Source organism: Vigna unguiculata, chromosome 9, assembly GCF_004118075.2.
Source record: "Vigna unguiculata cultivar IT97K-499-35 chromosome 9, ASM411807v1, whole genome shotgun sequence".
In the NCBI taxonomy this organism is placed as follows: domain Eukaryota; kingdom Viridiplantae; phylum Streptophyta; class Magnoliopsida; order Fabales; family Fabaceae; genus Vigna; species Vigna unguiculata.
This window is the reverse complement of record NC_040287.1, coordinates 10121299-10131823: the sequence shown is the minus strand read 5'-3', so window position 1 is coordinate 10131823 and position 10525 is coordinate 10121299. Positions and strand designations below refer to the sequence as shown.

The window sequence follows — 10525 nt, the reverse complement described above, 5'->3', positions numbered from 1 at the left end:
GCTGATTGGGCCTCGGATATTGATGACAGAAGGTCCACTTCAGGTGCTTGTATTTATTTTGGTAAAAATTTGGTTTCTTGGTGGTCTAAGAAACAAACTTTAGTTGCTCGGTCCAGTGCAGAGGCCGAATATCGCAGCCTTGCTATCACTGCTTCTGAGCTCTTATGGTTGCAATCTCTTCTTAAAGAGTTAAAAATTGCGTGTGCCACACCGGTCATCTATTGTGATAATCAAAGTACTGTCGCTTTGAGCCATAATCCAGTTCTACATTCTCGCACAAAGCACATGGAATTAGACATCTTCTTTGTTCGAGAAAAGGTTTTGGATCGCTCTTTAATTGTCTCCCACATCCCTGCTACTGATCAAGTTGCTGACATCCTCACCAAATCCCTCTCTCAAGCTCGGTTCTGTATCTTACGTCACAAACTCAATGTTATTGATTCCTTTCAATAACCTTGTGTTTGAGGGGGAATGTTAGAGTATATAGAATTATATTCTGCAATTCTATTTTGACTCAGATTCTGTATTTGTTATACGGTTATAACCACTGTGACAGCTCAGCTCTAGAGAATATATTCCTTTCTGTTAGATGTTCCCTATATATAAAGGCCAACATTCTGGTCTATCAATAATAAGAAGATCTTTCATAAATTCTCTGCTGGTTTTCTTTTCTCTGTTTTTCTTTCTATGTTACAGTAGATTTAATTGTAATATACTCAAATTGACAAGAAACCGTACCAAAGTTAGGATGATTACTTTTTGTGGGTCAATTGCAACTCTCATTTAAATCATAATTATTAAAATTAAACTAAACCAAGATAAGAACATAAATAAATCTAATGACGATATCATCATATCAACAAAATCCATATTTCAATAAAATTGGTATTTGTGGATGTCCATAAATAAAATCTACGATAAATAGAAAATAAATATTATAAATAAATATTCATATCCTAAATATTCATATCCGTTGTATCTTAATTAAAATTAAAAAAAATTAAAAAAATATGATTAAAATATTAATACATTAATTTTGAATGAGTTATTTTTTATTAATTGATTTTAAAAAATTTACATTTTGAAAATATAATAACATATTTAATAAAGATTATTATTCGTATAAATTATTTTTTTTAATTCTTATTATTGTTTTCTTTATAAAAAAATCACGTCCATGGTTAAATTTATTAAAAGAAAGATAAAAATAAAAAATATGTGGGAATAAAAAAAACTCTTATAGCAAGAAATACATGAGAAATCTCCAAACAAAAACTTTAAACAACTTTAAACGTAATTGATACCTATTATAATAAAAATAAAGAAAAAAAACTAGATGACACAAAGAATATCATTTATAAGCTATTTTATTTTCTAAATCAATGACAATCAATTTATTTGCATAACGATTCTCATCTCTAAAAATATAAGAATATGAGTGCACTTAAATTTTATATCATGGCATAAATTCATGCATTTGCTCCATTTGTCTCTAAAGGTGTATTTTTTTTTAAAGATTGATTTAAAGGAGAGGGAGAGGCACTACAAAAAAAAGTAGAAATTTATGATGATTAAAATTTACAAATTTTAATGGTTAAAAAGTGTCACAAATAAAATTTTTGACAGTTTAAAAAATCGTCAAAATTACGCATGTCAAAAACAGTTTATGACAAAAAAAATTAATTGCTGGTATTGTTGTCAAAAAAGAAAAAAATTCTAGTAGTTAAAGACCGCTACAAAATTTACTTTTATTTTATTATATTTTGACAGTTAAAAACCACTACAAAATATATCATATTTTGACGATAAAAAACCGGTACAATATATAACATATTTTGACAGTTAAAAACTGCCACAAAATATATCGTATTTTGACGGTTAAAAATTGTCATAAAATATATCATATTTTGACAATTAAAAGTTATAAAAAATGTTTAAAATATTTTTAAATTTTTTTAATATTCTAAAAGTATTTAGTAATTGTTTTTCATTCATATGTTAACCAATATTTCATTTATCTATTTTATTTAAAATTATTTTTTATTTACTTATTTATTACAGAAAATACTAATCTCTATTTACTTATTTATTAAATTATTAAATATGTGTGAAAGTCTTTCTACATGGGTAGGGTCAATGAAAGAAACTTGGACAACATGTTCTTTACAAATATTTACCTGCCTAATCAACATGATTATGTTCTCTTTTCTCCATAAAAAAGTGATCAAGATTTTCATTAACTCTACCATTAACTACACCAAACAACACTACAAAATCCCATATACTTTTAGGCAATAAGCAAGGAAATAGTATGTTGCAATGCAAATTACAAATTATAAATTGCAAAATGAAGGATTGAAAAAATCTTAACATATGTAAGAGATAAGTCAAATTAATCTAACTAAGTCTTGGAATATCATAACATGTACTTCAAACTCCATGAAAATTACTATCAAGTGATGATCCTCCGCGTGATGTTGGCAGTTCTTGACCACTCTCTTCATTCTGTGAAATTAAAATTTAAAATCATATCATATTAACATATTTAAAAAGAATACACAAGATATTAAATTATACACATAAACTATAAAGCACTTACAATTACATTAGTCTCATTATCAAACATGACACACAACTCATGAGGAATATGCCCTTCCTTAATTTGGATGTATGCAAGCATGACATTTTTAATGTCTTTAAATTTTCTTCAAAAGTTGCTAACTTTTTCCTCAGACTAATAACTTCCTCTTTCAATTGAGAACTTTCAGTTGAACCAGAATTTGAGAAATTGTGCCCTGCATTACTAAATCTATTGGTGGATTGAAATGCAACATTATGAAGACCTCCTAGTCCTAAGCAACGTACACATCCAGAATGATCCTTTCTCAACACTTTACTAACACAATCATCAGCTAGGATTTCATTAGAATTAACACTTTGACTCATTTCTTATGTCATTTTCTCGTTTAAATATAAAAGTGCACATGAATATTGATTTCTTCTACATTTCATTCACAAACTATAGTAAAATACAATTGCCATTATAATCCAACATACTCAAAGACAAGGAATGCATGAATATTTCTTCCATCTAGATTTATTACAATATTTGCAATTCTCCAATTTTTCATCTTCTCCCTAGTACAACATAAAATTTTTTGGGCAAACATTTATCTTGGTATAATTAAGACCAAGCTTGTGTATCACCTTCTTTGGCTCATAAAATGAAATAGAAAATTTTCCATATTCAAATGCGTCTGTTAATAACTCTAAAATCATCATCATAGCCTTGTTAGTCATACCACACAAACATTTTATATGATACAACCTTAATAGAAAAGACAACTTTGAGTACTTTTGACATCCTTCATACAACTCTTGGTTACAATCTCTAAGCAACTCAATATATTCTTCATTTGGCATGGTTTCTACAAATTTATAAGGTCCTTCATATACATCATAATTCACATCATCGTTATCGTTTTTATTCATCCCAAATACATCATTTATCATTATCGATGACCGGATTTTCATTTTGTGATGGCACATTTACTACATTTGTATCTCTTGATTGCATTGTGTCATATGTTTCTCCATGCCAAATCCAAACTTTGTATTTTTTTAGAAACTTCTTACAAATTAAGTGGTCAAAAACAATGTCTCTGGTTTCCCATTTATTATAGTGACATCTAGGACAAGGACACCTTATTGTACCATTGACAGATCTGTATTCAAATGCAAAGTCTAGAAACTTATTTAACACATCTAGATATCCAGTAGTATTTTGTGGCATATCAATCCATGACTTATCCATTAGTAAATCTGTGTAGCTGAGTTCAAGGAGAAAAAACTAGTTGTAAATAATTGGATATAAATAGGGGCTCAATGAGATTAGAAGTTGTAAACACTAAAATAGTAAACATAAGTGTCCAAACATAATACTTCACAGAACTTGTAGAAAAAAGGTATCTTCAGAATTTGTTACGATGTTATATGTGTGCTATCAAGGACCAACTTTACTCAAACTATAAACTGTAAGGCAAAAACTTGTGATTGGTTGCATAACTATTAGGGAAAATCCAAAATTACATTAATTGAGATGTTAGAGTGACTGGATATTATATATAAAGGGGAGGCAACTCTCACCCCTTGAACCACCTTAAAGGTTTGAGTAAAATCCAAATGCAAAAATTTAAGAATATCCAACATACCCCCCACTCACTCAAGAACCATTTGGGCTTGTGCATAGACAAAGCAGGTTCACCCTACATTGTGCTGAAATTTATGTTGAATTAGAATGGAAAGGGGATTGAACTTTAAATAATTTGGTTAAAAGGCTCTTATGTCACGTCAATGACCAACTCCCTTAAAGGATTGCATTGTTGCATACACATATAGCCTAATGAATGGTTTTATATGGAATGTATGTTTTCAAACTAAAAAAGTTAAATGTTTAGCTAGAAAACAATGACAAACAACATCAAAATAAAATGAAATGGAATAAAACTTGATTTTAGTAACAGTCAAATCACATTACAAAAGAGCTTCAGAAGTAAACACTTGAGCTCATAATGGACACATAAACTTATCTTACTTGTTGTTCTCCTATGTTAGATCCACCAACCATAGAAAGCCATTTTGCACAATAAATTGTTGCTTCAATATCCTGGACAAAATGAACAACAATGAGCAGTCTGAATTACTTTGGCAAAACCAGAAATCATGCAACCAAACAAATACATATAATAAAAGGGAAATTCCAGATGACTGATATTTTCATATGACTGAGGCTGTGCATGGTGATCTATCTAGAGCCTTGTAAATGGAAGATCCCACTTTCCAAAGTACAAAACATAGAAGGAAGGGAGGAGATCGATGAAATTTTATTTGAATAAAGGTATTATTAGATCATATTTAGTTTTTGGTACACTCTAGATAATGTTGTAGTAAAATAAATGGATAAACGACTCTTAACTAGAACAATAGCTATGTTGAAATGAACGAGAGTTGTCAAATTTTTCTAAACAAAAATAATGAAAATTGTTTGTTATGTATGAAATCAATCATTATCGATAATAATTGGTTTGGGTAGTAATAAAGATGTGGAAAGAAAAATCAATTAATTATTGTTGTGGCATAAGAGATTTTGTATGGTTGATGATGCGTAGATACCATGGAAAGGGTGAAAGATTTGTGATAGCGAGTGGTAGAGATTCTGCTCTGTTGAACAAGGGATGTGTTTCTTGAAAGACCATCATATGATTCCACCAAACTAGAGACAAGTTGCAAAAAAGGGCATGATCAGGACTAGTGATGGGCGCTGGATTCAGCCTTAACGACCAAACCATGAGGTTCATCCTATTTAATTTTGTTGACAAGTAGACATAGCATTCATCTCAAGTTAGATGATAATTTCTAAAATTTGTATTGTTGTACAAGTAGCCGTTCATGGTGGTCAGGTTTTTAGTATATATAAACTTGTGATGAAGTTATATCAACCTAATCAATATCCAAAATACACTGATATTACCCATGAAGATTGGAATGACACTTTAAGAGTTTTCTTTGTGAAAGACTTAGAGGATGCTATTGAAAGTCACATGGCATTGCTTTCTAAAATTAGTGGCATAAAAAAATTCAAGACATATCAACAATCAAATTATTCAAACAACTCAAAAGATACTCATGACAATGGATCAGAATCAGAGACAAAAGGTAAAAATAATGACGATGATGATGAAGATGGTGTTGTTGAAGACATTGAAGGGTATGAAGATCTTGGATCAGATGCACAAAAAAGAAAACGACAATGTACTGATGAGGTTGATTATGAAGATGGTCTAGAAGAGGAAATACATGATGGTGAGCTGTAAGAGGAATTTGAAAATGATAAGGATGGCAGTGATGTGGATGTTAATGAGAATGATAATGCCATGACACTTGATACTAATAATTCTGAAGGACTTGAAAAATCCTCCAAGTCCAAGTCCATTACTGAAAAAAAAAAGTATAAAATGGGAAAAGAAAAAAATCTAGAGCAATAGCAAAAAAAAATATGACAGGGTAATTTTTGTGAAAGCTGAAAAGAACCATTTCGAGATCCACTTATCGGTGAACCTCATATTTTGCTAGCTTAGGTACTTTTAGCTAATTTCTCTTTACTATGTTGTATAAATTTTACGGTTGATGCCTTTCTATATAGCTATGAAAGTTTAGGTTATTATTTTCTTAAAACTAAAAATAGTTTATTTGTATACTCTTGGGTAATATAAATGCCAAAAGCAAAGTGTCGCAACCGAAATCGCGACGGGAAGACAACCCAAAAAAGAAAACGAGTTTAAAAAAGATTTAGGAGTCGCCATCATAGTTATTCTGGAAAACTATGGAAAACCATAAAGATAAGACAAGTCTGCGAAAAACCATATTTTGGATTCGGGAGTCGGTTACGCGTAGGGAAGGTGTTAGCACCCTAGTGCGCCCGCCCAAGGGCGTACCTTTAATTAAAATGCAAAGTTGATGTGGTTTTCAAAATATTAATTTTCTCCCAAAATAATAAGACAAAAATGCTAAAAAAGAAACAGAAATATATTTTTTTAATTTTTTTGGGCCCGACAAGGATTGACCTTGGTCCTACGTATTCTCATTCAAAATGAGAAATCAGGGTTACGTAGTTCTTTAAAAGATATTTGTTGGAAAATGTTGATATTTTGTTATTTTGAGAATTTTGTATTTTTTTTGTATTTTTGAATTACTTGAAAATATGTGTCACACGACGCGAGCGGTCGGACAGACACTGAAAAGGAAAGAAAATTATTTTTAGTATTTTTTAAATTATTTGAAAGAAAGTGCCACACCGCGCGAGCGGCCGGACAGACACAACAAAAATTAAAAGAGAATTATTTTGATATTTTTTGAAAACGGGTGTCACACGGTGCAAATGACAGGACAGACACAAGAAAAGTGAAAGAGAACATTTTTCATTTTTTAGATTCTTTTTGTAATTTTTAATAATTTTCAAATATTTAGTTTTTTAGGATAATGAAAATAAAAAAATACAAAAAAAATACAAAATATACAAAAAAATAATAAAATAATAAAATAATAAAAATAAAATAAATAATAAAAATAAAATAAATAAATGAACGAAAATAAATAAATAATAATAATAAAAATAAAAAATAAATAAATACATAAAAAGAAATAATTTAATTAAGAAGGATGAAAGTGAAAAACAAAATATCGAGGTGTGTGAGTGATTAGTGGGAGGTATATGAAGTAAATGAGGTGTGTTTATTAAAGGTGGTGGTGTGGCTAGTAAAATATAAAACAAATTCAAAATAGGAGTATAAAGTGTATGAAGGGGTGCGGAATTAGTAATTGTGGAGGTGCGCAAGGAAGTAAAAATGCAGCAAAAGCCCAACAAACAAAAAACAAGGCGACGGGGGTGCAGGGTTATCATAAACGGAGGTGCGCGAAGAAAAGAAATGATAAACATGGAGGTGTATGAGATAAAAAAAGAAAGTGGTGCATGTGGTAGCGGAGGGGTGTGGAGGCCGAAAGAAAGGGGTGCGTGGAGCAAAAGGGGCTGATCCAATTTTCCTAAGACACATTAAAACCTAATTAACCTAATGTCTTCTCTACTGCATCTCTTCTTCCCATCACCGCACACCACACCGTCCGTGCCGCCACCGCACCTCCCGCCACCAGCGAGAGGCCACGCCAGCCACCATCGGCAATGTCGTCGGCAAGAACCAAACCCCCTGAGTCGCTTCTCTTCCTTGCTTCTTCTTCCCGCGTGCGAGACGGTGACTATGACCACCGCCGTGAACGCCACTGGCAGCGTCTGTGACCACTGCCGTGAACGCCGCTGCCGCAGCGTCTATGACCACCACCGTGAACGCCGCTACCGCAGCGTCTATGACCACCGCCGTGAACGCCGCTGCTGCCGGTGCTCGACTATCCCCTTCTGCGAGAAAGAAAGGTGCGCGACCACTTTGAGGCTCGTCACCACCGTGCCAGCCACCGCGATTGGGTCTGCCATCATCGCGCGGCCACACTCCACCGTCAAGACCTCCGAATCGCCGGCGGCGAGGTTGATGAAACTGGTTTTGGGTTCTGGGTTATCATGTGAAGGCGAATGGAGTGTATTACGTGACGCTATGTTAGTTGCTATGGTTGGATTCTGGTTCTTTGTTTTTTTTTTATTATTATTATTTTAGATGACACAGGGACATTGTAAATGGAGATGGAGGTTACAACATATCACAATGGCTTTCACAGATAAATGCACATGAATCAACAAAAGAACATAATACAACAGAACATCATACTCGCTTATTTAATGATGCACCACAAGTTACATACATTTCGGTTCATATTTACGGCATCGTTACTTACCTCTTGCTCCTTCACTCGTGTTGCTCCTTTTTCTTTTCACTGCAGGAACTGTCTTTTTTTTCTTGCTTTGTTGCTCTTCCCTCTGTGATCTTGTGAGAACGCCCCGATTCGTTTTCCCCCCTTTTGCTTATGTGTGGACCATTGCACTTTAGCCATAGTTGCACTGCTATGCACAGACTGCCTCCCCTGGTTCCTGCCACAGTGATACACCAATACTCAACCTTTCTTCTTTTTGTGTCCAAAAAACCCCCAATAACAAGATAACGTATGAATCTGGCTATATTTTGCATGGCAGAGTCAAGTCAAATGACTTTCATTATTATTTTTTTATTTTATATATTTTATTATTTTTTTTAAGAGCAGAAAAACAAAATGGTGTGAAAATGAAATAAAATAAAATTTGAAATTAAAATAAGATAAGGAAAAATAGCATAGAAATAAAACAAAACAAAATAAATAAAAAGTAAGACAAAATAAAAAGAAAAGGGTATCTATATACACGTCCAAATTAATGTTGACCCCCCCTTTTTTATATAATGTTTTTTTTTCTTTTTTTTTTAAAATTAATTTCTTAGTTAATTGTTTTTATTAATCGGACAAAATTGAGTGTTGACACACATTACCTGACTTTGGGCATTATAAATGCTTAGAAAAACAACACCTTCTACCAACACTAAAATTAGTTTAATTTATATACTTTCCATTTTGTAAATTATGGTTTTTCGAAGCTAGTGTTGGTTACTTTTTCATTAGAAAATCTTGGTGATGTTAAAAATGTGCTAGCATGATTTCAAGAAACAGACGAGACGTGACCATTCCTCCATCTTTTTCTTATCCTATGTATATATTCTAAGGAAATTGTGAAGTGAACTATGGTCTAGAAGCAAATAGGGCTGTTGTTGCCCGTTGGGTATATATATGTCACTCCCTATTTTACTTATAGAACTTAACAGTTTTCAACTTAAATATATGCATATTGCCTAGAGAACAAAAAATATTTAGAATTCTAGCTTCATAAATTCCTAATACAAGATCCAAAATAGTAAATGAAGAACATAGATAAATATCTCAACAATGTTCTAATGAGGTAATTGCTTCTTGAGCTTAACCCTGTACGATTTCAATTTTAGATCGAACCTCTACAACTTTTCCTTCCACCACGACAAAAATTTCCATTAAATCAAGAGACCTTATGCTAATGAAAATGGATAAAGCAAACTAATAGCATAATCAATTGGTTTAGGGTTCCAAAAATAAAGAGGAACAGAAAGAAGAAAATCTACCTTCAAAATGTGAATCTAGGACAAAAAAACGTGAAGCTCGAATGATGTCATCGGTTATCATCTTCAAAGGTAACAAATCCTCGACCACATTTCTCAACTAACACTCATTTAGACACTTTAAAGTGAAATTGAGGAATGGGCTTTCACTGTATATAAATTTAACATCTCAATATAAAAAATTTAAAATTTAATTATATAAAATTAAAATAACATTAAAAAATTTGACGGTAAAATAAAACTAATAGAAATGTAAATATTTGTAGTATTTTATTTAGCTGTCAGAAAAAAATCGCTAATAAAAAATACATTTTTTGTAGTGAGGAAGGGATCAAGTGGATTTGAAGGTAGAGTTGATATTGTTTCTTTTAAGAGATTTGAAGGTGATGATGGTAGAGTGGATTTAAGAGTGAAGTTTATGAGTAATTTGACTGATGTGACATATTAAAAAAAGTTTTAATAGATATAAAAGTAAGTTTATCAAATTGTTTTTGGTGTTAAAAGTACTATAAAATTGTATTTAGATGAGTTAGAACTATTTTTATAATTTTTTTCAATGAATGAAATTTAAAAAAATAAAGATACTATATATTTGGTATGAAAAAAATTAAATATTTAAATATTCTTGCAAAAACAAGAAGTCAAAAATTAGTTGCATGGAATCAGATCCAAACCAAGGGAATCATTCGAAATGGAATCATTCCATGGTGGAGGGAATCATTTTAAACAAGTATGAAATCATCCATGGTAGAGGGAATCATTCCAATGGTGGAAGGAATCATTCTAAACAAGCACAAAATTAACCCATGGTAGAGGGAATCGTTCCAAACCATGTTACTTAACCATCG

At 31.7% G+C, this 10525-nt stretch overlaps 1 long non-coding RNA gene across 1 annotated transcript; it reads right to left on the bottom strand.

The window, feature by feature from the left end:
• Positions 1–2209: 2209 nt before the first annotated feature.
• Positions 2210–8657, bottom strand: LOC114162905. The gene is made up of 3 exons (XR_003599312.1): positions 8398–8657; positions 4595–4666; positions 2210–2505 (listed from the first exon to the last, which is right to left on the bottom strand). It is a non-coding gene; the product is annotated as an uncharacterized LOC114162905 (long non-coding RNA).
• Positions 8658–10525: the final 1868 nt, after the last annotated feature.